This window comes from Felis catus, chromosome D3 (assembly GCF_018350175.1).
Source record: "Felis catus isolate Fca126 chromosome D3, F.catus_Fca126_mat1.0, whole genome shotgun sequence".
Lineage (NCBI taxonomy): Eukaryota > Metazoa > Chordata > Mammalia > Carnivora > Felidae > Felis > Felis catus.
This window is the reverse complement of record NC_058379.1, coordinates 70,605,694-70,631,745: the sequence shown is the minus strand read 5'-3', so window position 1 is coordinate 70,631,745 and position 26,052 is coordinate 70,605,694. Positions and strand designations below refer to the sequence as shown.

The 26,052-nt window shown below is 40.9% G+C and overlaps 1 long non-coding RNA gene across 1 annotated transcript in view; it reads right to left on the bottom strand.

Moving 5' to 3' along the window:
- Positions 1-377: 377 nt before the first annotated feature.
- Positions 378-26,052, bottom strand: part of LOC123381438 — a 47,709-nt gene continuing 22,034 nt past the window's right edge. Inside the window, exons 2-3 of the long non-coding RNA XR_006588406.1 lie at positions 8,201-8,412; positions 378-739 (exon numbers count right to left, since the gene is read on the bottom strand). This is a non-coding gene — a long non-coding RNA (uncharacterized LOC123381438). The remainder of the gene's footprint in view (positions 740-8,200; positions 8,413-26,052) is intronic.

The window sequence follows — 26,052 nt, the reverse complement described above, 5'->3', positions numbered from 1 at the left end:
TAATAAGTCACTGTCGCTTTAAGGCAAAAAGTTTTGGGGTGGGCTGTTATACAGAATTATTTATGTGAGGGGCACCTGGGTGGCTCAGTTGGTTAAGCATCTGACTCTTGATTTCGGCTCAGGTAATGATCTCAGTTCGTGAGTTCGAGCCCCACATTAGACTCTGCACTCATAGTTCAGAGCCTGCTCGGCATTCTCTCTCTCTCTCTCTCCCTCCCTCTCTGTTCCTCTCCCACTTGTACTCTCTCTCTCTCAAAATAAATAAATAAACTTAAAGAAAAGAATTATTTTTCTGAAACAGAGACAACAAACTCTTCCTCATCTCTTCTCAGTTACACGGGTGCTTTGACCCAGTGAAAGCAGTAAATGTCGGTTACTTGATGTTAGTTATGGGATATAACATATCTCTTATAATACAGAAGGATAGCTGTTCTCCCACAGAGTACAAGAGAGTTTAGCCTGGAGTCGAATGGCACCAATGCTAGGTCTTACCTGCTCATGCAAACGAGACAGCAGCAAAGATGAATGGATAGCTTTGGTCATCTCAACCATCAAAGCAAATGGACACATGATCACTTCGGCCGTTAATCAGAATCCATCACAAAGAGAAGAAACTGCTGGTCTGTCTTGTCTCAGCCACCAATTATCTTCATCATCCCTATGTTCCATAAGGACCTCAGGGGACGGGCATCCTTGGGCTCACGATACTGCAGGTGGCAGGCAGTGATGCTACAGTCACCTACACACAGCAAAAGTCACATGATTCAGGGTCCACCTTGGTACTTCTGCCTTGTGGAATTGTCCTGAGTACCTCAAACCCCTGGATTTAGCTCTTTGGTCTGTTCTGATCTGCCTTTGATGTGTTTTCCTGATTTCTAGATTTTTGCAGCCCGTTCTAGTCCCATCTATCTGATGTTTCAGGTTTAATCAGAATATTCAGGCCTCTGGTTCGGATGCGCCTCAGGGATGATTCTTTGTTCAGGGTTATAATACCCATGTCCCTGCACTGGTCAATTATCCAATAAACATACTCTGAGCAACTACTAAATGCACTAATGATAAAAGCATTAGATCTGACTTCTATCCAGACACCAAGAGCTTCCAAATTAAAAATAAGTCCTGTATTCTATCTCTCCCAAAAGAGTATGGGGTTCCACTTAATAAATATTTTGGTAAATAGAAAGTGATATCCCATACAGAGACATCCAATCTGCAGTGAATCAGAAAACCATAAAATACACTTGACATTAAAATTATTCTGCATCGAAGTCAATCATTTTTTGCAAATTCATGAGACCCTTCAGGATCTAACAGATCCTCTGGAATATCATTATGAATATCCGTTATTATTCTGCTTACAAAGCAGAGAAATGCCAATTAGCAGAGATTTCCTATTGACAGAACACCAGCTAAGCCAGCTCTCACTTGTGGTGGGGGGGGAGGGGGGAGAGGGAAGAAAGACATTAGCAAAACAGAGAAAATAAGCAGAAATTACCAAGTCAGAGAGAAAAGCATACATTTTTCACCAATGCAAACTTTGAAATTTCCAGTGCCCAATCTTGGAACAAGGCAGAGATAAAGATTGGTTGGCATTTCCATTAAGTGTTGTGTCCTTACCAGACCCTTCTTTCAGATTCGAACTGGGGTGGAGCCGGGGGAGGGCTCCCTTACTTTCTTCTTGGGGAACAAAGGCTTCTGGTTGTTTGGAAAAGATGAAATCTTTCTCACATCCTAAAAGGATCTGGGGAAGGTAATTACTGAAAGGAGATTTACACTTCAATGTTAGAAATAAAGAAGCCACTCCAAAGAGGGGTTTACAGATTACAATACAACCAGAACCATCGCAGGGAGTTGTTAATGGCACCCAGCTGAGTTCTGGAAATATGTTTCAGAGAAATGTCCAAAAACCAGAGTGAAGAATTTGTCTTCCCACAGAATTATTTGAGGCCTCTAATTTCTTGAGAAAGGAATTATTGGCTCAAGAATTTGCAAGGCTGCAGTAATTAAACTAACAAATTATAAGTACATTTATCTGGATAAAAGATATTCATCACCCAGAGGGTGTGACTGCCACATCCCACACGTTCGGAGTCCGTAATTCTCCCATCAGGCACCTATTTGCTCTGCACTGTGGGAAAAGTTTGCTTAGAAAGGAAGGATTTCACCTGCAACGCCCCTCACTCAGGTCCTCTGAATGACAAACCCTGAATGACAGCTACATAGAAGGCTTCAGGATGCAGGGGACGAGGGAGGGAGGGAGGGAGAGCCTATCCATTTTAATGCCTGCAGCAGCAGGAAATTAAATCTCCGCTATGCAAAGCTCTGTGGCCAGCATAAGATATGAGAAGAAATATCTAAGTGTGGTTATAAACGAGAAAGGTCAAAGACTTATTTTTCTTCTTCACCTTTATGCAATTTATTGGGAAACTGGCATATCATTACTCAAAAAGATAGAAATGAGACTGTTACAGTTGCTTTTACTTCGCTGGCCGAGTCAAACTTTGCATTTCAGAGCAGTTCCTCATGGCAGGGGTGAGGGCATTTATGTTGCCAGGTTTACCCAGGGGTGGGAATAAAAATGATTAAGTCTGGTCACCCTGTCTACATCCCTGGTTAATGATTTGCATGCTATTTAACGACGTCCACAGTGTCACCAGCAAATTCAATGGGCTCACTCGCTAGTCCATCATCCCAATCACTAAAAAAATATTAAATAAGAGCTTCTGCTTAAGGTATTCTTTGAACTGACCCAGAGTACTGAAAAGTGCCTTTATAGGTGCAAACTTTGTCGTTGGCTCCCTGACTATGGCGGGGTGTTCTGGGCCTGATCTTTTTGAAAATAAGAATGGGGAACAGAACCCAATGCTCAGAATTGTAATGAACAGCATTTCCTTACTCACTCCTGGGTTAGCTGTTAATCTTAACCCTGGACTTCGACTAAGATGTCTAGTTCTCCCACCTTAACTCTCCTGCCCTGTTATTGTAGCCATTCCCTACCACTGCCACACCCAAGTGCTCACAAGCACATAGATACCTTCAGTTGGTTGGTTGGTGTTATGGGCTGAATTGTGCTCTCCCAAAATTCATATGCTAACGTCCTAATCCCTAGTACCTCAGAATGTGATTGTATTTTTTTTATTTTTAATGTTTATTTATTTTTGAGAGAGAGAGAGAGAGAGAGAGAGAGACAGTATGAGCAGGAGAGGGGCAGAGAGAGAGGGAGACACAGAATCTGAAGCCAGCTCCAGGCTGTGAGCTGTCAGCACAGAGCCCCACGCGGGGCTCCAACTCACGAACCATGAGATCATGACCTGAGCCGAAATCGGAACTTAACCGGCTGAGCCACCCAGGTGCCCCAGAATGTGATTGTATTTGTAAATAAGGTCTTTAGAAAGGCAAAAGGAAGTCACTAGGGTAGGCCTGAATCCAATCTGAATGGGCACAGACAAGCACGGGAAAGGCCATGTGAAGATACCAGCACAAGGCAGCCATCTACAAGCCAAGAAGAGAGGCCTTAGAAGAAATCAACCCTGCCAATCCCTTGACCTTGGACTTCTCAGCCTCTAGAACTGTGAGAAAATAAATATCTTCTGTTTAAGTCATCCAGTCTGTGGCACTTCGTTATGGAAGCTTGAGTAAAGTAATACGGTTGGTTCAACCTTCAACATGCCTGGGTGAGCTTATCTTCCACTGAATATAAACTAAGTGAGAAGGTCATTCCTGTCTCCTGACTGTGAGGGCAGGCAGACTAAATTAAGACGGACCAGAGAGGACCAGTACTGGGGTGACATTCCAAGATGTTGAAGGAAACTGGATCATAAAGCTTCTTCTGCACCTTCTCCTTTAGCACCTGCTGCGCTGCTGGAGGGGTTACTCGGGGAGTCAGCAGAACTGAGAGATGTGACCTGATTGGATCCCTTAAGTGAGAAGCTGAAACCATACACAAAAGCAAAAGGACTAAGGAAAGACTTCCAACTGATTTTGTTAATTGGTTGTTTTAAAAAACTTATAGTACTCATCAGTATACACAGTAACACGGTTATAAAAACATTCTAATGAAAGTTTAGGCTAAATTAATCAATGTATAGTGTGTAGAACTAGGGAGGTAAACCCAAATGTCCATCGACAGATGAATGGATAAAGAAGACGTGGGAAATATATACGATGGAGCATTACTCAACAATCAAAACGAATGAAATCTTGCCATTTGCAACTACGTGGATGGAACTAGAGGGTATTATGCTAAGCAAATTTAGTCAGTCAGAGAAAGACAAATGTCATATGACTTCACTCATATGTGGAATTTAAGATACCAAACAGATGAACATAGGGAAGAAAAGCAAAAATAATATAAGAATAAAGAGGGGGGACAAAACCTAGGAGAGTCTTAAATACAAGAGAACAAACTGAGGGTTGCTGGAGGGGTTGTGGGAAAGGGATGGGCTAAATGGGTGACGGGCATTGAGGAAGGCACTTGTTGGGATGAGCACTGGGTGTTATACATAGGGGATGAATCACTGGAATCTAACTCCTGAAATCATTATTACACTATATGCTAACTAACTTGGATGTAAATTTAAAAATAAATAAATTAAAATTTAAATTGTAAAAAAAGATGTTGGGAGGTGAAGCAGAGGCGTATGCCTCAAAAATATTTTGCTCAGCACAGTTCCAGGGGCCTCATTTGACTCAGATCATGAAAAGCTAATGAATAATAAGGATGGCCAAGAGTTTGGAAAACATGCTATACGAGAAGCCATTTTCAGAAATGGGTGTTTGGCCTGAAAGTGGGATGTTTCAAAGGGTACAGACAGCTGCCTTTACCACTTGAAAAGGCGATCTTGTCTTTGTAGGATTAGATTAATTTGTATGGCACTCCAGGGGAAAAACCAAGACAAAAAGGTAGATATTACTCCGAGGGACTTCAAGAAGTTTTAACAGTGATGTCCAGTAATCCTGAGATTGAGTTAGTTTTAAGTGTGAGAGGACTTCCGTCCAAATTGAAAGGTAATTTTGAAGTTAAAACTCACACATTCGGTAAGGAAATATTAATCAAGCATCTACCACATGCAGAGTTCAGGGCTGACAAAAATGAAGGACTTCCGTGGGTTTTGTCTGCCCACCCCCCCCCCAACATTTTGCAGGGAGAATTGCTTCTCCATATTCCCACTGGTCACACTGAGGTTGTCAGATACAGTGCCCCAGCTCAAGACTACATACAGTCACAAAGAGGGCATGTGACCCCGGCTCAGTCAATCACAGCATCTCACACCCACAGCAAAAGCGAATGGTCAAGAATGAATAATCCAAGTCAGTCCAATCAGGCCCTTCTCTGAATTTGTGATAGATGTGAAGAGACATGTAGGGGTAGGTGCAGGTGTCTCAAGTTCAAATTCACTGAAAATCTGTACACAGGGAGTGGTGTGATGAAAGCAGAGCGGGAAGAGGATACAAGTGTGCAATACGAACCCGGAAGCGGGGTTAGGAAGGGAAGGAGCACTCAGTCCAAGGACATGATTCTGAAGCCTCTGAGGCTGGTAATGCAGGCCTGAGCTAGAGGCCTCTGCACAGGACAAAAGCGGAGTTGACCGGAACTCTATTCTCACGAGGCCTTTTAAAGATGCATGGCTTGTAGACACGAGCACACACACACACACACACACACACACACACACACACACCCCAAAGGACATACAAGGGGAATTTCATTTTAGCTCCTTCCACCCAAGAACAGATTAATTTTGCTCATTCTGTTGCTGAAGCCGTCATCCTACGGCAGGGTACAGCTTGCCATCAACTGACAGACTCCCAAATACATGAACATTTTTAATCAGGAAAGGTCGATAAAGCATATTGGCCCCATTATTATGGATTACATGTTCCTTTTCTTTTATTTTTAAAATTCCTTTATTTTGAGACAGAGAACAAGTGGGAGAGGGGCAGAGAGAGTGGGGAACAGAGGATCTGAAGCAGGCTCTAAGCTGGCTGATAGCAGAGAGCCCAACGCAGGGCTCAAACTCATGAACTGTGAGATCATCACCTGAGGTGAAGTCAAATGCTTAACTGGCTGAGCCACCCAGGCGCCCTGAGTATTCCTTTTCTGAGCAAAAACCCAATAGCCTTCCTTGGGACTGTGGGGCGGGGCGGGGGGTGGGGGGCAGTGGGACTTAAATGTCACTTTGGAATCACCATCTGAGAATGACATAAAAATAACTACCGTCAGCCAAAATCCAGGGAAAACATTACTTAGATATCACTCCAGGGCTTGGGAACTGATTCAGAAAGAACTCCTGCATTCAACCATTCAACAAGAAAGCACTCGCTGGAGGTTTATAGTGAGTTACACTAAAATACTATGAAACACTTACAGAGTAGAATACAGCTTCCAAAACCTATTCATATATTTCACCTGATTTTACCCTCTCAATAATACATTCAGGGAGGCAGGGGCGCCTGGGTGGTTCAGTTGGTTGCGCATCCGACTTCGGCTCAGGTCATGGTCTCACAGTCTGTGAGTTCGAGCCCCACATCGGGCTCTGTGCTGACAGCTCAGAGCCTGGAGCCTGCTTCGGATTCTGTGTCTCCCTCTCTCTCTGTCCCTCCCCCACCCGGCCCCCACTCATGCTCAGTGTCTTCTATCTCTCAAAAATAAATAACCATTTTTAAAAAATACATTCAGGGAGGCAGAGCTGATATTACTTCAGGGCTTAGGTGGAGGAGACATGAGGCTCTGAGAAGCAAAAGGACTTACCCAAAGACTTTCAGTAGGTAGTGTTGAACCCAGGCCTGGAATCTTTTGACTCCAAGTCCAGACAACTTGACTTTGCAACTTGACATGGCACGTAGGTAGGGAGGCCAGGGCTCACTCCTGGCGCCCCCTGCAGGGTTGGGACGCCTCCTTTATGCACAGAGAATGGAAAGGTAATGGTGGACCACACAAAGTCAAGTTCTAGCTCTGCCACAAACCAGCTGTAGGACCTGAGCAAGTTGCTTCCTAAGAGTTGACAGCAAGTAGAGTACATAATAGCCCAAGAGTAAAGAACTGGGAGCAGAGCCCAGGAAGCTCTACACTGCAAATCTACTGGAGGAGCAAGGACTGGTGGGACGAGGGCTTCCTGGAGAACCACAGCCACGTTCACCCTAAAAGCACCACGGAGCCCCATTCGTAGCAATTTATCCTGAAGAGAGAGCCGGGGTACTGAGGGAAGGGTTAGAGGGAAGTGCTGATTTAAAGTCTCTGAGCTGGTCTCCAAGCCAAGCTCAGCGTCTACCAAGTCATGCCTTAGTCAAAGGAGATTTTTTAAAAATGTTTATGTATTTATTTTGAGACAGAGAGAGCACATGCAGGGGAGCAAGAGAGAGAGAGGGAGAGAGAATCCCAAGCAGGCTCCACACTGTCAGCACAGAGCCCGCTGCAGGGCTCGAGCTCATAAACTGTGAGATCGTGACCTGAGCCGAAATCAAGAGTCGGACACTTAACTGACTGAGCCACCCAGGCGCCCCTAAGGAGAAGATATTAAATAATAACAAGGAAGAAGAGGAAGAGGAAGAGGTAGCTTGAATAAAAACCAGAACTATTTCCTCAAATCTCTGTCAGACAGTGAGTGTGGCACGTGACATTTGACAAGCCAGTCACCCCCATTTTCTCACTGCAAAATGGGATGTCTACACTAGCACACCTGGGATTGCTGTAGAATTAAATGCAAGGATTCATTATGCACTTGGCAAAACGTCTAGCACATGATTCTTTTGCTGTTCCTAACGTGGCTTCACTGCTTTGGTATCTGGTGACAAAGTGCAGTACAAGCGGTCCCTTTTTGGGGTTTCTGGCAGGTAGTTCTAGGTTTGGCCCAGTCAGTATTCCCTTTTCTAAAGTACAGGACCTCTCTTTCCTGTGGGAAACCCATTCTGGTGGTTGGACGTGACCAGCACAACCACCTTTAGCCACAGGGAAGGCATATAACCAGATGTGGTCAGTCACAGCTTCCCATTCCCCGGGCCACAGTGAGGGGTTCTGGAATGGCAGGTGACCACAGAAAAGCCAATCCAATCCCTTCCAAGGGACCTGATACGTGAATTCCAGGAGAAAGAGAGAGAAGGTCTTTCTTCCTCTGGGGCTTGGAACAGCTCCAAGAGAAAAGATTTGTGAGAAAGAAGCCAGGGAAAGTTCAAGCAGAGCCAAGAGAAGGAGAGCTCAAACCTGATGATCCTCAGCGTCCAGCTGCATGGGAATCTGGCTCCTCTCGTTCAACTTTCCAGTCCGATGAGCCAATAAAGTCCCCACTGGGCTTAATGCAGTGGAGTTTTCTCAGACTTATGACCAAGAATCCTAAGTGATTCAGATTGTTGCTAGGTAGATTGGAGCTCAGAACAGACCTGGCAGCCTGAGTGCCAAGACAGATCCTTTTCCATCTGGAACAGAGAAGGACAAAGAAGAACTCAGCTCCCAGCTGCGTTTTGGCAAGTCTATAGCACATATCACCACAGCAAACAAAAGCAGAAGAGGAGGATACCAGCAGAGGCCGGTGTCATTTGAAAGGACTATCTGCTAGGAGCCAAATTAAAAGTATATTGAGTTTTTAAATTGGGTTTTTCCTTTTAAATGCATCTTCCTTTATCCTTTCATAGTTTCTTTCCATATTAGAAAAAAACATTTGCTCCAGCCTTGGGGGCTGGGATTTGGTGTTAACTCTAAAGGAAAGAATGAAAGCATCTTTCCTCCCTCCACCCACCAACTCTCCATATAAACACTGGCATCATGGTTCCAAAAACTGAACCTTTCTTACACTTGAGGAAGAGGAAACAAGTTTTGAGTCGCTGACGATTTAAGGTCCTGTCTGCTGAGCCATCATGCTGCTCTACACTTCATCAGGAATCAAAGCTACGATTTCACTCATATGCGGAATTTAAGAAACAAAACAAATGAACATAGGGGAAGAGTGGGGGAAGATAGGGAATCAAACTATAAGAGACTCTTAACTATAGGGAACAAACTGAGGGTTGATGGAGGGATGTGAGTGGGGGATGGGCTAAATGGATGATGGGCATTAAGGAGGCACTTCTTGCGATGAGCACTGGGTGTTATACGTAAGGAATGAATCACTAAATTCTGTGCCTGAAACCAATATTATACTATATGTTAACTAACTAGAATTTAAATAAAATTTTGGAAAAAAGGGAAATTAGTCACTGAAATATTTTTTCCTACTTAAAAGAAAAAATGTAAAAGAAAATATAAAAACTGCAACTTTTTAATGGTTAAATGCCTTTGTAATGAGTTACGTTTAATTAATCCATTTTTATACTATTGGAACAGAGTTGATATGACAGGAAATTCAGGGGAGACGATGTCTATATTATCATAGCTGCATCATTCTCTACCATTGTCCATTCTATGGTATTAACTTCCTTTCATCATGTGTATAATTATGTATAATAAAATATTCAGAGCCTAAAAAAAATCACATGATAGAAAAGAAAGGAAGAGGGCTTTCGCATATTGGAAGATTAAAGATTTGGGTTGGAGGGGCGCCTGGGTGACTCAGTTGGTTAAGCGTCTGACTTCAGCTCAGGTCACGATCTCACAGCTCTTGAGTTTGAGACCTGCATCCGGCTCTGTGCTGACAGCTCAGAGCATGGAGCCTTCTTCGGATTCTGTGTCTCCTTCTATCTCTGCCCCTCCCCCACTTGTGCTCTGTCTCTCTCTGTCTCTCAAAGATAGATAAACGGAAAAAAAATAAAAAAAAATAAAAAAGATTTGAGCTGGAGCCAAATAGAGGAGGGAGGGGCCAAATAGAAGAGGTTCCAGGGCAAAGTTCAGAAACTGTCCTTTGTTTGTAGGTGACCTCTCTGGAAAGTCAGAGTTGGCAGAGAAGGAAGAAAATCTGCTGGCAGGGATACTATCCGAGTACCCGGAAGCCAGGCTGAGCCCAGACCTCTTAGGACAGGGACACTCATCAGGTTACTGTCTGTAGGTGGACAGGAGCATCACCTGTATCCAGGGGTTCACCCACTGCCAGGTCTAGTCTGAATTGCAGCCGCACTGCCTGGACCTAGAGTCTTCAGAGGCTACGCAATCTGACTGCTGTGAAGATATTTCCCCCACCCCCTCAACCCAAGGGAACCACTAGATAGTTTCTTACAGGAGAGGAGATTATGGAAAGGAGTTCCTATAGCTGTATTTTTGGGCCACACTAGGGTGTCCAGAGCAAGGAGACTCGTTTGGACAAATAACTATCACGTGACTATTAGCAAAGCATGGACACTCAGAGGGCCATCAAGAAGCTACAAGCAATCTGTGCCTTTATTTCAATTTCTCATTACCTAAAGCAGTAGACTCCAAAATTTTGTAACTGAAAACCCATTCAATAAAAATTTGAACATGGGTTCTCTATATATACAGTGGACCCTTGAACAACACAGATTTGAACCGCATAGTTTCACTTAAATGTGGATTTTAAAAATACAGTACAGTATAAATTTATTTCTCTCCCTTATGACATTCTTAATAACATTTTTTTCTCTAGATTACTGTGTTGTAAGAATTCAGTGCATAATACATACAACGTACAAAATATGTCTTCGTTGACCATTTGTGTTATTGGTAAGTCTTCTAGTCAACAGTAGGTTTTAGCAGTTAAATTTTGGGGGAATCAAAAGTTACACACCAGGGGCGCCTGAGCAGCTCAGTCGGTTAAGCATCCAACTCTATTTCAGCTCAGGTCAAGATCTCACAGTTTCATGTGTTCGAGTCCCACATTGGGCTCTGCACTGTGTGAGGAGCCTGCTTAGGATCCTCCCTCTCTCTCTGCCCTTCCCTCAGCTCATGTTCTCTCTGTCTCTCTCAAAATAAATTAATAAACTTAAAAAATAAAGATACACATGGTTTTTTGCCTGTGCGGGGGCTCAGCACCACTAACCCGTATGTTTTTCAAAGGCCAGCTCTATTCACTTATTTATGAATTATATACAGATCTCATAGTTCTACTACATATATCATAAAACACACACCAAAAAAAGGTGTTTTAAAAGACAACAAAGAAGCAAATAATATTTCTATTAAACATGTTACTGAGTATATTATTGGCCAACATATAGTTAGGGTAAGGTTTGACATTAGGAATGGTGATGTAAATTTATATATTTTTAAAATTTTTTGTAACATTCATTCATTTTTTGAGAGACAGAGAGAGACAGTGCAAGCAAGGGAGGGACAGCGAGAGGGAGACACAGAGTCCAAAGCAGGCTCCAGGCTCTAAGCTGTCAGCACAGAGCCCGACGTGGGGCTCGAACTCACAGACGGTGAGATCGTGACCTGAGCCGAAGTCGGAAGCTCAACCGACTGAGACACCCTGGTGCCCCTAAATTTATATCTTAAATAACCTTGTCTTGACTTCACTTTTTTGGGCCAACCTCTATATTGGAGGATTATACTGTCACTATTTTTACCTCTTACTGTGTTTCACCGAGAACTTGCTTCCACTTAGAAATAGAACTGTTGGATCCATCATCTGCTCATACTTCGCTTGTCGTTTGCATTATTAGCGCCACCTTAATTCCACAAAGAGCTCGAAGCCACTCATCTGCTTTGTGCAGGTTAAATGAGATGTAATTTTTAAAAAAATAATCTGTAAGTCCATTTAACCAAGCAAGCGTACAGAAAAATACACCAGAAACAAACAAAGGAGTGCAGTCCCACCACCAGCACCTCCACCTGAGGGACCTCCATTCACCTTTCAGGATTCCTTAAGTCCTGTAAAGCACATGGCCACACACTGTATGGACCAAGTGAAATGAGGGTCCAGGGTCACTCCATGGATAAGTACTAGTAAACATTTAATTTGCTTTTTTAGGTTATAAATGAATAAAAGAGAAATTCTACTATTCTTTCAACAGCCTCTTGGATCATTTGTCACAGCCCCGTCCAAGACTGTGGCAGTGGCCGGGTCCCCTTCCAGCACCTCTCCCCCTTCTCAGCCAGCCTGCAGCTAGAGAAACCCAGTTGCCATCACCAAATCCTTCCATTCCCTGCCAGGTTAAGTCCAGATTCCTTAGCAGGGCACAGAAACGTTTGCACCAGGATGCTGTACCCTTCCAGCTCTCTCCCCTTCTCCCTCCCACAAACACTCTGTGGCCCACAGCAGCAGACACCTTCTCAACAGACCAGGTTCTTCGAAGTCTTTGCAGTGGCTCTTTTCTCTGCCATGAATGTCTTCCTTTAACTTTGCCTGCCTATAAATCTCCAACTCATCCTTCCAAGTCCAAGTCACAAGTGACCCACTCTGTAGCCCATGGAATTAACCATTAACTCAAGGTACAAGGATAGTCACATCTCTTTTCTTTTCCCACTCAATTATTTAAGCACACACTTTTCTCTTGGGACTTCCCCACATCCTCTACCTTTTTTTCTTTACAAAAAAAATTTTTTTAATGTTTATTCGTTTTTGAGAGAGAGGAAGACAGACAGAGGGCGAGCAGGGGAGGGGCAAAGAGAGAGGGAGACACAGAATCTGAAGAAGGCTCCAGGCTCTGAGCTGCCAGCACAGAGCCCAGTGTGGGGCTCAAACCCACAAACTATGAGATTATGATCTGAGCCGAAATGATCGGCGCTTAACCAGCTGAGCCACCCAGGTGCCCCTAATTTTTTTTCCTGACACATCAAAAGAGCATATTTCATCCCAAGTGTCAATCCACTTCCAAAACCCAGTAGAGAGAATTGGAGCCTGATCCAATTACTGCTATTACCTTTCATTTCCACATCGTGTTGTCTTAGAAACCTTGAGCACTTTCTCACTGTATGCCTGTCACACAGTCCCTTGTCCCCTGTACACAGCCCCATCAACACCTGTGCACACTCTCGTGATGCTCCAGCTGGCCCAAGTCCCTACACTTGGACTCCAGGGTACCTTTTTAGGTCCGTATACACAACCACCCGTTGTCCCCAAAACTCAAATTCTCAGAAGGGGATTGATCCTGAAAGACATCCAGCTTCAGTAACATCCTGGGCTAAACCAGGTCCCCGTCAAAAACACTTAGCTCTTTGGGTTAAAGACCAAATTTTTTTCTTCAAAGAAATTTTACTTTAGGGGGCTGTTAATTATTCCTCCCTCCACCACTTATCTCTTGTATACCCTGGGCTTCCTTAGCAGACTGATCAGGATCTCCTTGACTATCAACACTGCATAACAAGGCATGAAGCAGCTTCTTCTAAGCCAGTCAGAAATGATAATAATAATAATAATAATAATAATAATAATAATGTCTTTTTGCTATACCTTTACCTCAGAGCACCTTCAAACTGGACCCTAATATCTGCATTTAGTTATTCCTGTACCAATTATAGCTGGAAGCTTATCAGACTAACGAAAAAGAAAAGCCAGTCTCCAAGAGCCCACCAGTCCACCTCATATACATAAAGTCCTCCCTGACCACCCTCAGCATACAGCCACAAAGAGTCTGATACCATGTGACCGTAGCACTTGCTTCATAGATCATGTTATGAACTAAGTTGTGTCTCCCACCTCCCCCCCCCCAAAAAAAACTCATAGGTTGAAGTCCTAACCCCGATATCTCAGAATGTGACTATATTTGGAGACAATCTTTATAGAAATGATTAAGTTAAGATTAGGTGATTAGGGTGGGCCCTAATCCAGTATGACCGGTATGCTTATAAGAAGAAGGAATCTGAACACAGACACACACAAAGGGAAGATAAATGTGATGCCACAAGGTGAAGATGGCCATCTACAAACCAAGGAAAGAAGCCTCACAAGAAACCAACACTGCCAACACCTTCATCTTGGATTGCCAGGCTCCAGAACCATGAAAAAACAACAAATGTCTATTGTTTAAGACACCCAGTCTGTGCTACCTCATTACCGCAGCCCTAACAAACCAATATAGACCAATTTTGCCTATTAGGGAAAAGTCCTCGCTTGCTGGTTCTCATCCATCTCTGTAATTTCTAGAGCTTTGCCCAGTCCCTGGTCGTTCTAAGTGCTCTGAGAGCATGTGTTACTGAAAGGAGGAGGGGATGGAGGGAACGGGGCAGGAGAGCCAGCAGAGGCCTGAGCCCTTGGAGTTACCACTTTATAGTCCATCTTCCAAGTTTCTTAAGCTGTGTTCCTCTCATGCCAAAAGGAATCACTTGGCAGTTTATGTTATTTTTCCTCTTCTCTGGCTTCAAACCCCACTTACGTAAATCATGGGTGAGTCAGACAGTGTGGAGGGCTTGCTGTGGGCAGAGGACTGTTATAAGAAGTGCAAGGGGAGGGGCGCCTGCGTGGCTCAGTCGGGTGAGCGACCGACTTCAGCTCAGGTCATGATCTCACGGTTTGTGAGTTCGAGCCCCGTGTTGGGCTCCGTGCTGACAGCTCAGAGCCTGGAGCCTGCTTCGGATTCTGTGTGTGTCTCTCTCTCTCTCTGCCCCTCCCCCACTCATGCTCTGTCTCTCTCTGTCTCAGAAATAAATAAACATTAAAAAAAAAAAAGTGCCAGGGGAGAGCTGCAGCGCCTAGCAGTGCTGCCCAAGGGAAATACAACCCTACACCACGTACACAATTTTTAATTTTCTAGTAGCCACATTAAAACATTTTTAGAGAAGTACATTAATTTTAGTATGTTTTATTTAATTCCAGATATCCAAAACATCATCAGTTCAACATGTGATCAGTATTTTTAAAATGTTAACAAGATTACTTACATTCTTTTTTTTTTTGTACTAACTCTTCAAAACCTGGTATGCATTTTACACTCACAGCAAATTCTTTACTGTAACCATTATTAGTCACATTTCACATGCTAACTACTCACACACGGCTGGTGGCTACTGCATTGGACGGCAATGGAGAATCGGCGGTTAATGACACAGACTTTGGAATCAAGTGGACACGGTCTTGAATCCTGATCCGTCACTGACTAACTTAACCTCTTTGTGCTTCAGATTCTGCGTCTCAAAAATGGGACCTAATACATCCTATGGCTAAGGTGAGGGTCTCCTGCAGTAACCCAAGTAAAGCCCTCAGCACAGCGATGCAATAGCATCAGCATGTGCCAGGCTCTATGTTATTTAACTTATATGATTAATACTCCATAAACTGCAGTGATTATTATTCTCAATGATTAGTGCTAAGGGGATGAAAGTTGCAATTTCTCCATCAGCCGCCAGATGAGTGATCTCCCTCCAGCTCTGTTTCTCAACTTATAAAATGGGAATAAGGAATGCATCCACCACTGAAAATAAATATGACCTTCCTATTCAAGCAACATGATACCTCAAAATATTCATGTTAGCTTGGGCATCTTCAGTTTACAACACTAGACCATAGCAAAACAAAACAAAACACAAAACAACAACAAAACAAACTTAGAGCCTTTTTTCTTTGCATATACCTTCTCATTAGCTCACTTCAATATGCCTCTAGGCAGAGAAATTACTCGTCTTTCAAATCCCTGAGCTGATCTGAGTCCTATGGTGCTCATTTATTCTTGAGACAGAGAGAGCTTCTCCAAAATCTATTCAGCCACTATTTCTAAATTATGAGTGCATAAAAAGAGATACACCTTTTTTTGTGAGGTCTCATAACTCACCCTTACACAGCACAGGTGATAAATGCAAGCAGGAGGCTTCCTGTTAAAATATGTGTATTAGATATATTACTGTATCTACTGTATATTTTCATTTTGGCATGCAGGAGCTCTCCTTCACCTTACGATAATAAATTATATAACCTCAGCCATAAAATAACTTTGAATAACAGGACATTAAATCATTGTAATGATATTTTGTGCTCTATAACTACTTTCAATTTTAGATCTCAAAGCACTTTACAAACACAAATTAATTAGCTCTAGCATTGTATGAGATTAGTTTTTCCCCTTTATTGAGATACACTTGACAAATTAAAATTACATATATTTAAGATGTATACCATGATGCTTTGATACATGTATCTATTGTGAAATGGTTACCGCAATCAAGCTAGTTAACATATCCATCATCCTACATACCTTGGGGGTTTTGGGGGGCAGTTGTTAGTTTTTGCAGTGAGAACACTTAAGTTTTCCTCTTTTTGCAAATTTTAAGTACACAATATTGTATTATTAGCTACAGTCATCATGCTGTACATTATATCTCCAAAACTTCCTCATCCCACATAACTGAAATTTTGTATCCTTTAACAAATATCTCCCTATTCCCCCTTCCCCCATCCCCTGGCAATCACCATTCTACTCTCTGCTTTTGCAAATGTGATCATTTTATTTTCCACATATAAGTGAGCTCATACATTATTTGCCTTTTTGTGTCCAGCTCATCGATGTAGCATAATGAATGCACTCTAAGCTCATCCATGTTTCACAAATGCCAAGATCTTCTTTTATAACAACGAATAGTGTGTGTGTGTGTGTGTGTGTGTGTGTGTGTGTGTGTGTGTATACCACATTTTTTTAGATCTATTCTTCTGTTGAGAGATGCTTAGGTTGTTCCCATATCTTGGCTAATGTGCCTTAAAACTGAGTCTCTTGAAGTTATTTTTGTGTCTTGTTTTTGTTATCTCTTCAGTCAGTCTATATCTTTTGATTGGAGAATTTAATCCATTTACATTTAAAGTAATTATTGATAGGAAAGGGCTTACCCTTCTTATTTTGTTAATTGCTGACTTTTATAATTCCTTTGTTTCTTCCTCTATTGCAGTTTCCTTTGTGATTTGATGATTTTTTTGTAGTGGTATACTCTGATTCCTTTCTCTTTACATTTTGTGTATCTTCTAAAGGTCTTTTCCTTCTGATTATCATGAGACTTACATAAAATATCTTACAACAGTCTATTTTGAGCTGATAACAACCTCATTGCATGCAAAAATTCCACACTTTTCCTACTCCTGCCCCCTCCATTTTCTACTATGATGCCACAATTTACATCTTTTTATACTGTGTACCCATTAACAATTATTGTAGCTATAGATGCTTTTGTTTTTTTTAAGTAAGCTCTACACTCAACATGGGGCTTGAACTTACAACCCTGAGATCAAGAGTTGCATGCTGTACTGATTGAGCCAGCCAGTTGCCCCTATAGTTACTTTTAATATTTCTGATTTTTTTTTACTTTGATGCTACATTAAAAGTGATTTCTGCACCAATTACCGTATTAGATTATTCTGAAATTGACTATCTACTTACCTTTCCCAGTAACTTTTACACTTTCATATGTTTTTATGTTACTAATTAGTGTTTTTTCATTTCAGTTTGAACTCCTTTTAGCATTTCTTATAAAGCAGGTCTAGTGGTGATGTACTCTTTCAACGTTTGTTTGTCTTAGAGTCTATCTCTCCATTTCTAAAGGCTAGCCACACAGGGAAAGCCACACCTTCTGAAAAGGGTGCCATCATGATCTCCAGTGCCTTGCTCTGTAGAAGATCCCAGCAGCCTTCTCCACTGAGGATCTCAAAGCTTTTTACAGATCCATATATCCCCCACCGCTTTTACCATGAAGGACATCATGGTATTTGCCACTGTGGACACTAGCGGCCTGATCTACAGAGGATCCCACTAGTTTTTACCACTGAGGAAACCCATCACAGCCACTGTGGATCCCCATGGCTTTCACCACTGAGAGGTCCACAGTTTTCATCTTTGTGAACTACAGCTGTCTGAGCCACCACCCATCCCCTCCCCCTTGAAATCCACCCTAGCCTGCAGCCCTCAATGACCTGGCCCTGGGACCCAGTACAGCCACTGTGTGGGTGTCTACAACCAGCCCTGACCCCTGCTGCCACACAAATGCTCACTTCCAGCCTCTGAAATCATACACATACCTATCCATGGCCATCCCTGGCTCCCACTGCTGGTCCCCCCCCCACAGCACACTGCATTCCTCCAGCCCCAGTGCTGCTACCACCCGTGCTATCCCTACCCACCCAGGCACACTCACCACTGGCTCCATAGGCACTGCTAAGGATAGCCTCATAGCCACCACAAACCACCATAGCTCTTGCTACCAAACCATACAGGGACTTCTTCAAATGGAATCCAAGGCACACTCAACAGCAATAGGAAGCATATGAACATTAAATCGCACATACAAAGATAAATATGTAGTCAAATACAGAATGATATAACATTCTTTTTTTAATTTTTTTTTGACGTTTATTTATTTTTGAGAGACAGAGAGAGACAGACAATGAGCAGGGGAGGGACAGAGAGAGAGGGAGACACAGGATCCAAAGCAGGCTCCAGGCTCTAAGCTGTCAGCACAGAGACTGATGTGGGGCTTGAACCCACGAACCATGAGATCATGACCTGAGCCAAAGTCAGATGCTCAACCGACTCAGTCACCCACGAACCCCAGAATGGTATAACATTCTAACACACAAATTACCCATACTGTGTGTGTGTGTGTGTGTGTGTATATATATATATATATATATATATACACACATATACATATATAAACTTTAAATTTATAATTTTATATATAAAATTTTAAAACAAAAGTATAGAGAATAACTATAGCCACAAAAATTCAGTAATGGACTAACAATATAAAAAGAACTCTGGCTTTAATAACACAAAGTGTTCAGGGAGTGAAACTGTAAAGTTTTTATATGCAACTGAACTTAAGTTGTTAGCAAACTAAAATAATCATAAATACAAGAAGATGTACATGAACCTCATGATAACCACAAGGGGAAAATTTTCAGTAGGTACACAAAAGATAAAAAGAAAGTGATCAAGCCAAATCACCACCAAAAAAATGAACAAAAATAGCAAATAACAAAAGAAGACATCAAGAGAAGAGAGGAACAAATGAACAGCAAAACAAATGGAAAATAACAAAATGACAATAGGAAGTCCCTACCTATTAATAAAGACTTTAAATGTAAATGGATTGAACTCTCCAATCAAAAGCACAGCTTAAAGGAGGGCACCTGCTGGGATGAGCACTGGGTGTTGTAGTATGGAAACCAATTTGACAATAAATTTCATATTAGAAAAAAAGCACAGCTTAAAAGGCACAGGAATGGCTGAATAGATTAAACAGACAAACATACAAACAAAGAAGATCCGTGATGTGCAGTCTACAGGAAACACACTTTAGACATAAATACATGAATGAACTGAAAGGGAAGCTGTAGAAAAAGATACTCCATGCAAATTTTAACCAAAAGATTAGGGGTGGCTATACTTATAATAGACAAAATAGACTTCAAGCAAAAAACTTTAACTAGAGACAAAGAAGGTCATTATATAATGATAAGAGGGTCAATTCCACAAAAAGATGTAAAATTATAAATATATATGCCATCCAACCTCAGGGCGGCTAAATATATAAAACAAACATCGACAGATATGAAGACAGAAATTGACAGCAGTGCTATAATAGTAAGAGACTTCAATACTCCCCTGTCAATAACAGACAGAATATCCAGGCAGAAAATCAATAAGGAAACAACTGACTTGAAAACAACAAAAAACAAATGTACCTAATAGACATATACAGAACTTCCCACCACACAGTAGCAGAATACACATTCTTCTAAGCATACACAGAACATTCTCCAGGACAGGTCACATGATAAGTCACAAGACAAGTCTTAATAAATTTAAGAACACTGAATTCATACTAAACGTCTTTTCAGACCATAGTGAAATGAAACTAGAACTCAATAACAGAAAACAGGAAAATTCACAAACACATGTAAACCAAACAACACACTGTTGAACAACCATTGAGTAAAAGAAGAAATTAAAAGGAAATTTTACAAATACCTTGAGACAAACAAAAACAAAAATACAACTTACCAAAACTTACGGGATGCAGCAAAAGCAGTACTAAGAGGAAATTTTATAGCAATAAATGTCTACATTGAAAAAGAAAGTAAGGGGTGCCTGGGTGGCTCAGTCGGTTGAGCATCCGACTTCGGCTCTGGTCATGATCTCGTGGTCCGTGAGTTCGAGCCCCGCGTCGGGCTCTGTACTGACAGCTCAGAGCTTGCAGCCTGTTTCAGATTCTGTGTCTCCCTCTCTCTCTGACCCTCCCCTGTTCATGCTCTGTCTCTCTCTGTCTCAAAAATAAATAAAACATTAAAAAAAAAGAAAGCATATCTCAAATAAACAAGCTAATTTATAACTCAAGGAATTAGAAAAAGAGCAAATTAAACTCAAAATTAGCAGAAGAGAAATAATAATGATTAGAGAAGAAATAGAAAATAGAAAAAAATTTTTAATCAACAAAACTAAGATAAACAAAATCAACAAACCCTTAGCTAGAAAGAAAAGGAGAGAGAGAAGACTCAAAATTTAAAAATAAAAGAGAGGGGTGCTTGGGTGGCTTAGTAGGTTAAGTGTCTGACATTGGCTCAGGTCATGATCTCACCACTTGTGAGTTCAAGCCTCACATCAGGCTCTGCACTGACAGCTCAGAGCCTGGAGCCTGCTTCCGATTCTGTGTCTCCCTCTTTTGGGCCCTCACCCACTCATGCTCTGTCTCTATATCTCAAAAATAAGTAAACATTTTTTTAAAAATGAAAGAGAAGACATTACAATGGATAACAAAAAAGATCATAAGTGATTATTATGAACAATTACATGCCAACAAATTGGATAACCTAAAAAAATGGATAAATTTCTAGAAATATAATCTACCAAGAATAACTCAAGAAAAAATATAAAAGACTGATAACAAACAAGGAGATTGAATCAGGAATCAAACACCTTTCAACAAAGAAAAGCCCAGGACCAGATGGCTTCACATGTAAATTCTACCAACAGTCAAAGAAGAAGTTATACCACTGCTCCTAATTCTTCCAAAACATACAAGAGGAAACATTTCCAAACTCATTTTACAAGGCCAGCATCACCCTGATTCCAAAGCCAGACAAAAACATAAGAAAAGAAAGCTATAGGTAATACCCCTGGTGCACATGGATGGAAAAATCCTCAATAAAATACTCCAAATCAAATTCAACAGCACTGCAAAAGCATCATATACCATGACCAACTGGAATTTATTCCTGTGATACAAGGATGGTTCAATATATGAAACTCAGTCAATGTGGTACATCATATATTAACAGAATTTTATTTTTTATTTTGTTAATATTTATTTATTTTGAGAGAGAGAGCGAGAGAGAGAGAGTATAAGCAGGAAAGGGGAGAGAGAGAGAAGGAGAGAGAAAGTCCCAAGCAGTTTCTGCACTATCAGTGCAGAGCCTAATGCAGGGCTAGATCCCACAAACTATGAGATTGTAACCTGGCCAAAATCAAGGGTTGAACACATAACTGACTGAGCCACCCAGGCACCCCTAAAACAATTTTAAAAATCACATCATCATCTCAATAGATGCAGAAAAGGTATTTGACTAAAGCCAACATTTTTACATGATGAAAACTCTTAACAAAATAAAGGCCAAATATGAAAAACCCAGAGCCAACATCATAATCAGTGGGGAGAAACTGAAAGCTTTTCTTCTAAGATCTGGAACAAGACAAGAATGTCCGCTATCACCACTGCTATTCAACATAGTACTGGAAGTCCCAGCTAGACCAATCAGGCAAGAGAAAGAAATAAAAGACATCCAAAAGAAGAGGTCAAATTATCTGTTTGCAGATGACATGTACCTATATGTAAAAAACTGAAAAGACTCAAAAAATGGAAAACTTATTAGAATGAATAAATTCGGTAAAGTTGCAGGACACAAATTTGACATATAAAAATCAATGTCACTATACACTAACAACAAATTACCTTAAAGAGAAATTAAAGGAACAATCTCACTTACATTAACAACAGAAAGAATAAAATACTTAGGAATTTACTTAATCAAAGAGGTGAAAGACTTGTACACTGAAAATTATAAAACATTGAAGAAGGAAATTTTAAAAGCCACAAATAAATGGAAAGACATCCCATATTCATGAACTGGAAGAATTAAGATTGCTAAATATGTTCATACATCCCAAAATAATCTGCAGATTCAATGCAATCCCTATTAAAATCCCAAAGATGTTTTCTACAGAAATAGAAAAGCAATCCTAAAATTCACGTGGAACTATAAAAGACCCCAAATTGTCAAAGCAATCTTGAGCTAGAACAACAAAGATAGAGGCATCACAACTTCTGATTTCAAATTATATTACAAAACTAATCAAAATCACTATGGTGCAGGCATTGAACAAGTGGAACAGAGTAGAAAACCCAGAAATAAACTCAGGCATTTGCTTCCAGCTGATCTTTGACGAGGGTGCCAAGAACACACAATAGGGAAAGGATAGTCTCTTCAACAAATGGTGCTCAAAATAGAATAAGAATGTAAAACTTGAAACTGTAAAACTCCTACAAAAAAACAGGAGAAAATCTTCTTGACATTGGCCTTGGCAATAATTTTTTGGATATAACATCAAAAGCATAGGCAACAGGGGCACCTAGCTGGCTCAGTCCATAGAGCATACGACTCTATCTAGGTGTTGGGAGTTCAAGCCCCATGTTGTGCATAGAGAAGAAAGAGAGAAAGAAAGAGAGAAAGAAAGAAAGGAAGGAAGGAAGGAAGGAAGGAAGGAAGGAAGGAAGGAAGGAAGGAAGGAAGGAAGGAAAAGAAAGAAAGAAAGAAAAGAAAGAAAGGAAGAAAGGAAGGAAGGAAGGAAGGAAGGAAGGAAGGAAGGAAGAAAAAATAGACAACAAAGGCAAAAATAGACAAGTATGATTGAATCAAACTTAAAAGCCTCTTAAAAGCACAGCAAAGGAAACAATCAACAAAATGAAAAGGCAATCTACTGACTGGGAGAAAATATTTGTAAATCATATATGCAATAAAGGGTTGATATTCAAAATATATGAGGAACTCATACAATTCAATACCCAAAATACAAATAATGTGATTGAAAAACAGGGGAAAGACCTAAACAGACACTTCTCAAAAGAATAAATTCAAATGGCTAATAAGTAAATGAAAAGATGCTCAGCATCTCTAATCATCTGGGAAATGCTAATTAAAAAGTCACAGTAATGATATCATCTCTTACATATTAGGATGGCTATTATCAGTAAGACAAAGGATGACAAATGCTGGTGGGGAGAGGGAGAAAAGGGAACCCTTGTGTACTGCCGGTGGGAATGTAAATTAGTACAGCCATTATGGAAAATAGTATGAAGGTTCCTCAAAAAATTAAAAATAGAACTACCTGTGTGGTACCCAGCAATCCCACTTCTGACTATATATCCAAAGAAATGAAGTCAATATCTCAAAGAGATATCTGCGCTCCCACGTTCACGGCAGCATTATTCACAGTAACAACCCAAATGTCCTTCAACTGATAAATAAAGAAAGAAAATGTGATCTCAAAGGACCACATGTTGTGTGATTCCATTTATATGAAAAGTCCAGAACAGGAAAATCTATAGAGACAGAATGTAGATTGGTGGTTGCCTGGGTCTGTGCGGGGAAATTGGGATGTGATTGTTGATAGGAACAGGATGCCTTTATGGCATGATGAAAATGTTCTAAAATTGATTGTAAATATACTAAAAACCACTGAGTAAATTGGTGAATTGTATAGTATGTGAATTCTATCTCAATAAAAAATATTATTTACAAAAAAAAAAAAAAAAAAAGATGAGGTTAAATGCAATAAGCTTTATCCTGAAAGAGAATAGGGACATTAGTGGGAAAACTAGAGAAATATGAAAAAATCTGTACTCTACTTAGTAGTAATATAATGATACTGGTTTCTTCGCTTTAACAAATGTACCATGGCAATGTAAGTTGATAACCATAGGAGAAATTGGGAAAGGGTATGTAAGAATTCTCTGTAATATCTTCAAACTTGCTGTAAACCTAAAATTATCCCTAATAAAAAGATTTTTTAAATGTTAAACAAAACACACACACGTACGCACACATACAGAAAGATCATTTTATTGTAATAACATTCAAACAGTATTTACAACATGGGAAACTACTATATGCTGTTTGGGGACACAAGTTCAAAATAGGATATGAAAATATGTATGGGCACAATAAACACCAAAATCAGGAGAGTGCTTATCTCTGAGAAGCAAGAGAGTGGAACAGAAGCTGAAAGACATCATGATACTTTCTTTTTAATTAAAAAACATCCAAAGTACGGGCACCTGGGTGGCTCAGTCGGTTGAGTGTCTGACTTCGGCTCAGGTCATGATCTCACAGTTTGTGAGTTCGAGCCCCACGTCAGGCTCTGTGCTGACAGCTCAGAGCCTGGAGCCTGCTTCAGATTCTGTGTCTCCCTCTCTCTCCGCTCCTCCCCTGCTCACACGCTGTCTCTCTCTCTCAAAAATAAATGAAGATTAAAAAAAATTTTTTTAACCATCCAAAGCAAATAGAACAAAATATTAAGTTGAACCGGATGGTGTCCCAGGCATCTGTCATATTCTTTCTGTGCCTTGATATGTTTGAAAGATTCTCTTTTATCATATGAATCAGGCAACGTTTGAGAACACTCATGCCTCAAATAGTAGTGTTTGTGGATTCGAAAGGTATGACAAATGGTTGTATATGATTAGAATTCATGTAGGTAAGATTCAGCACATTGCTGCTAAGAATGGCTATTTACGCACAAGAAGAACACACAAATTTGTCGTAATAGACCACTTGATTTTACAGTTGGGATGCTCACTGCCTAAAATCGCACATGCTCTGACCTTGGGCAAGCCATCTAACCTCTCCCTATCTCAGGTTTCTCCATAGTCAATGGAGATAATCAGAGTGCCTTCCACACTGTGTTGGGAGGATTAAATGACATAATCCACACAGGGTAGTGGTTCTGTCACCCAGGGGACATTTGGCAATGTCTGGAGATATTTTTGATTGCTACAAATTGGGGGGTGAGACGCTACCGGCGTCTGGTATGCAGAGGCGAGGGATGCTGCGGAACATTCTAAAATGCACAGCGCAGCCTCTCAGAACAAAGAAGTATCCAGTCCCAAATCCCAATCGTGCCAAGATAAAAGAGCCCTAATGTAAAACATTTAACACAGTGCCTGGTGCATATACTATATTCTATGCTGTTCACTGCCATAATACCACCATCACTACGGCCGTAATATAATACCAGAGGAGACCCGAACACATTGGTACCTGGATGTACCTTCTTTTGCCTGGTTAATAGTCTGCACTGTCTGGACGGCCGCTGGGATGACCACCTTGCTGAGCATTCCTTTAGAAAATAAGAAGTGTCATCTTTCTCCTTTGCTTACAGCTCTGCTCTTCCCTTCCCCTCCGCTGTCATTTTTTATTTCCACTTTGTAGCTGCATTAATTAACCCTGGAAAGGGTTCTGGACGCCCATTGACAGAAAGGACGTTTGCTTTCAAAGATAAAGCTGTATCATTACCAAGCCTCCTCCGCACAGCACGAGAAAACAGCCTTCGGAAAGAGGCGCTCTGGGAAAACGGCGGCAAATTATCCATTGTTAACCTTGGGCTGCCTTTAAAAAGAAAACATTTTACAAGGAAAGAAAAGCAAAGACAAAGCAAAGAGTACTCAGATGAGTTTTGTACCCACTACCAGCACCCAACGTTTTAGCTGCTAAGCTAGTATACAGTAGGTCAATCAACAGCCACATCGAAATGGTACGCGTGGGGACCTACTCAACATACCCCGTTTTCTGTAAAGAGAAGCTCTTCTCTACAAAACAAGCAAATCTTACAAGTAAAGTTGCCACCTCCTTAAAAAATAAAAAATAAAATTCAAAGCGTTTTGGACCATAAATAAAAGCAAATACCTTTCTAATCTTAAGAGAAATATTTCCATCTTTTGTTTTGTACCGTATCTCACCAACCACAACAAGGGGCATCCTGGAGGGCTTGTACCTATGAATTTTGATTAGATAATTTCCTACTGAAGTAGAGAAGTATCGACATATACTGGGTTTTAATACTGTATATGTTATTATGCATGAGACCACTTGAAGATCAGCCACACTATTAATTCTGTAACAAAATGGCTTTTCTTTTTTTTTTTTTTTTTAAATTTTTTTTTCAACGTATATTTATTTTTGGGACAGAGAGAGACAGAGCATG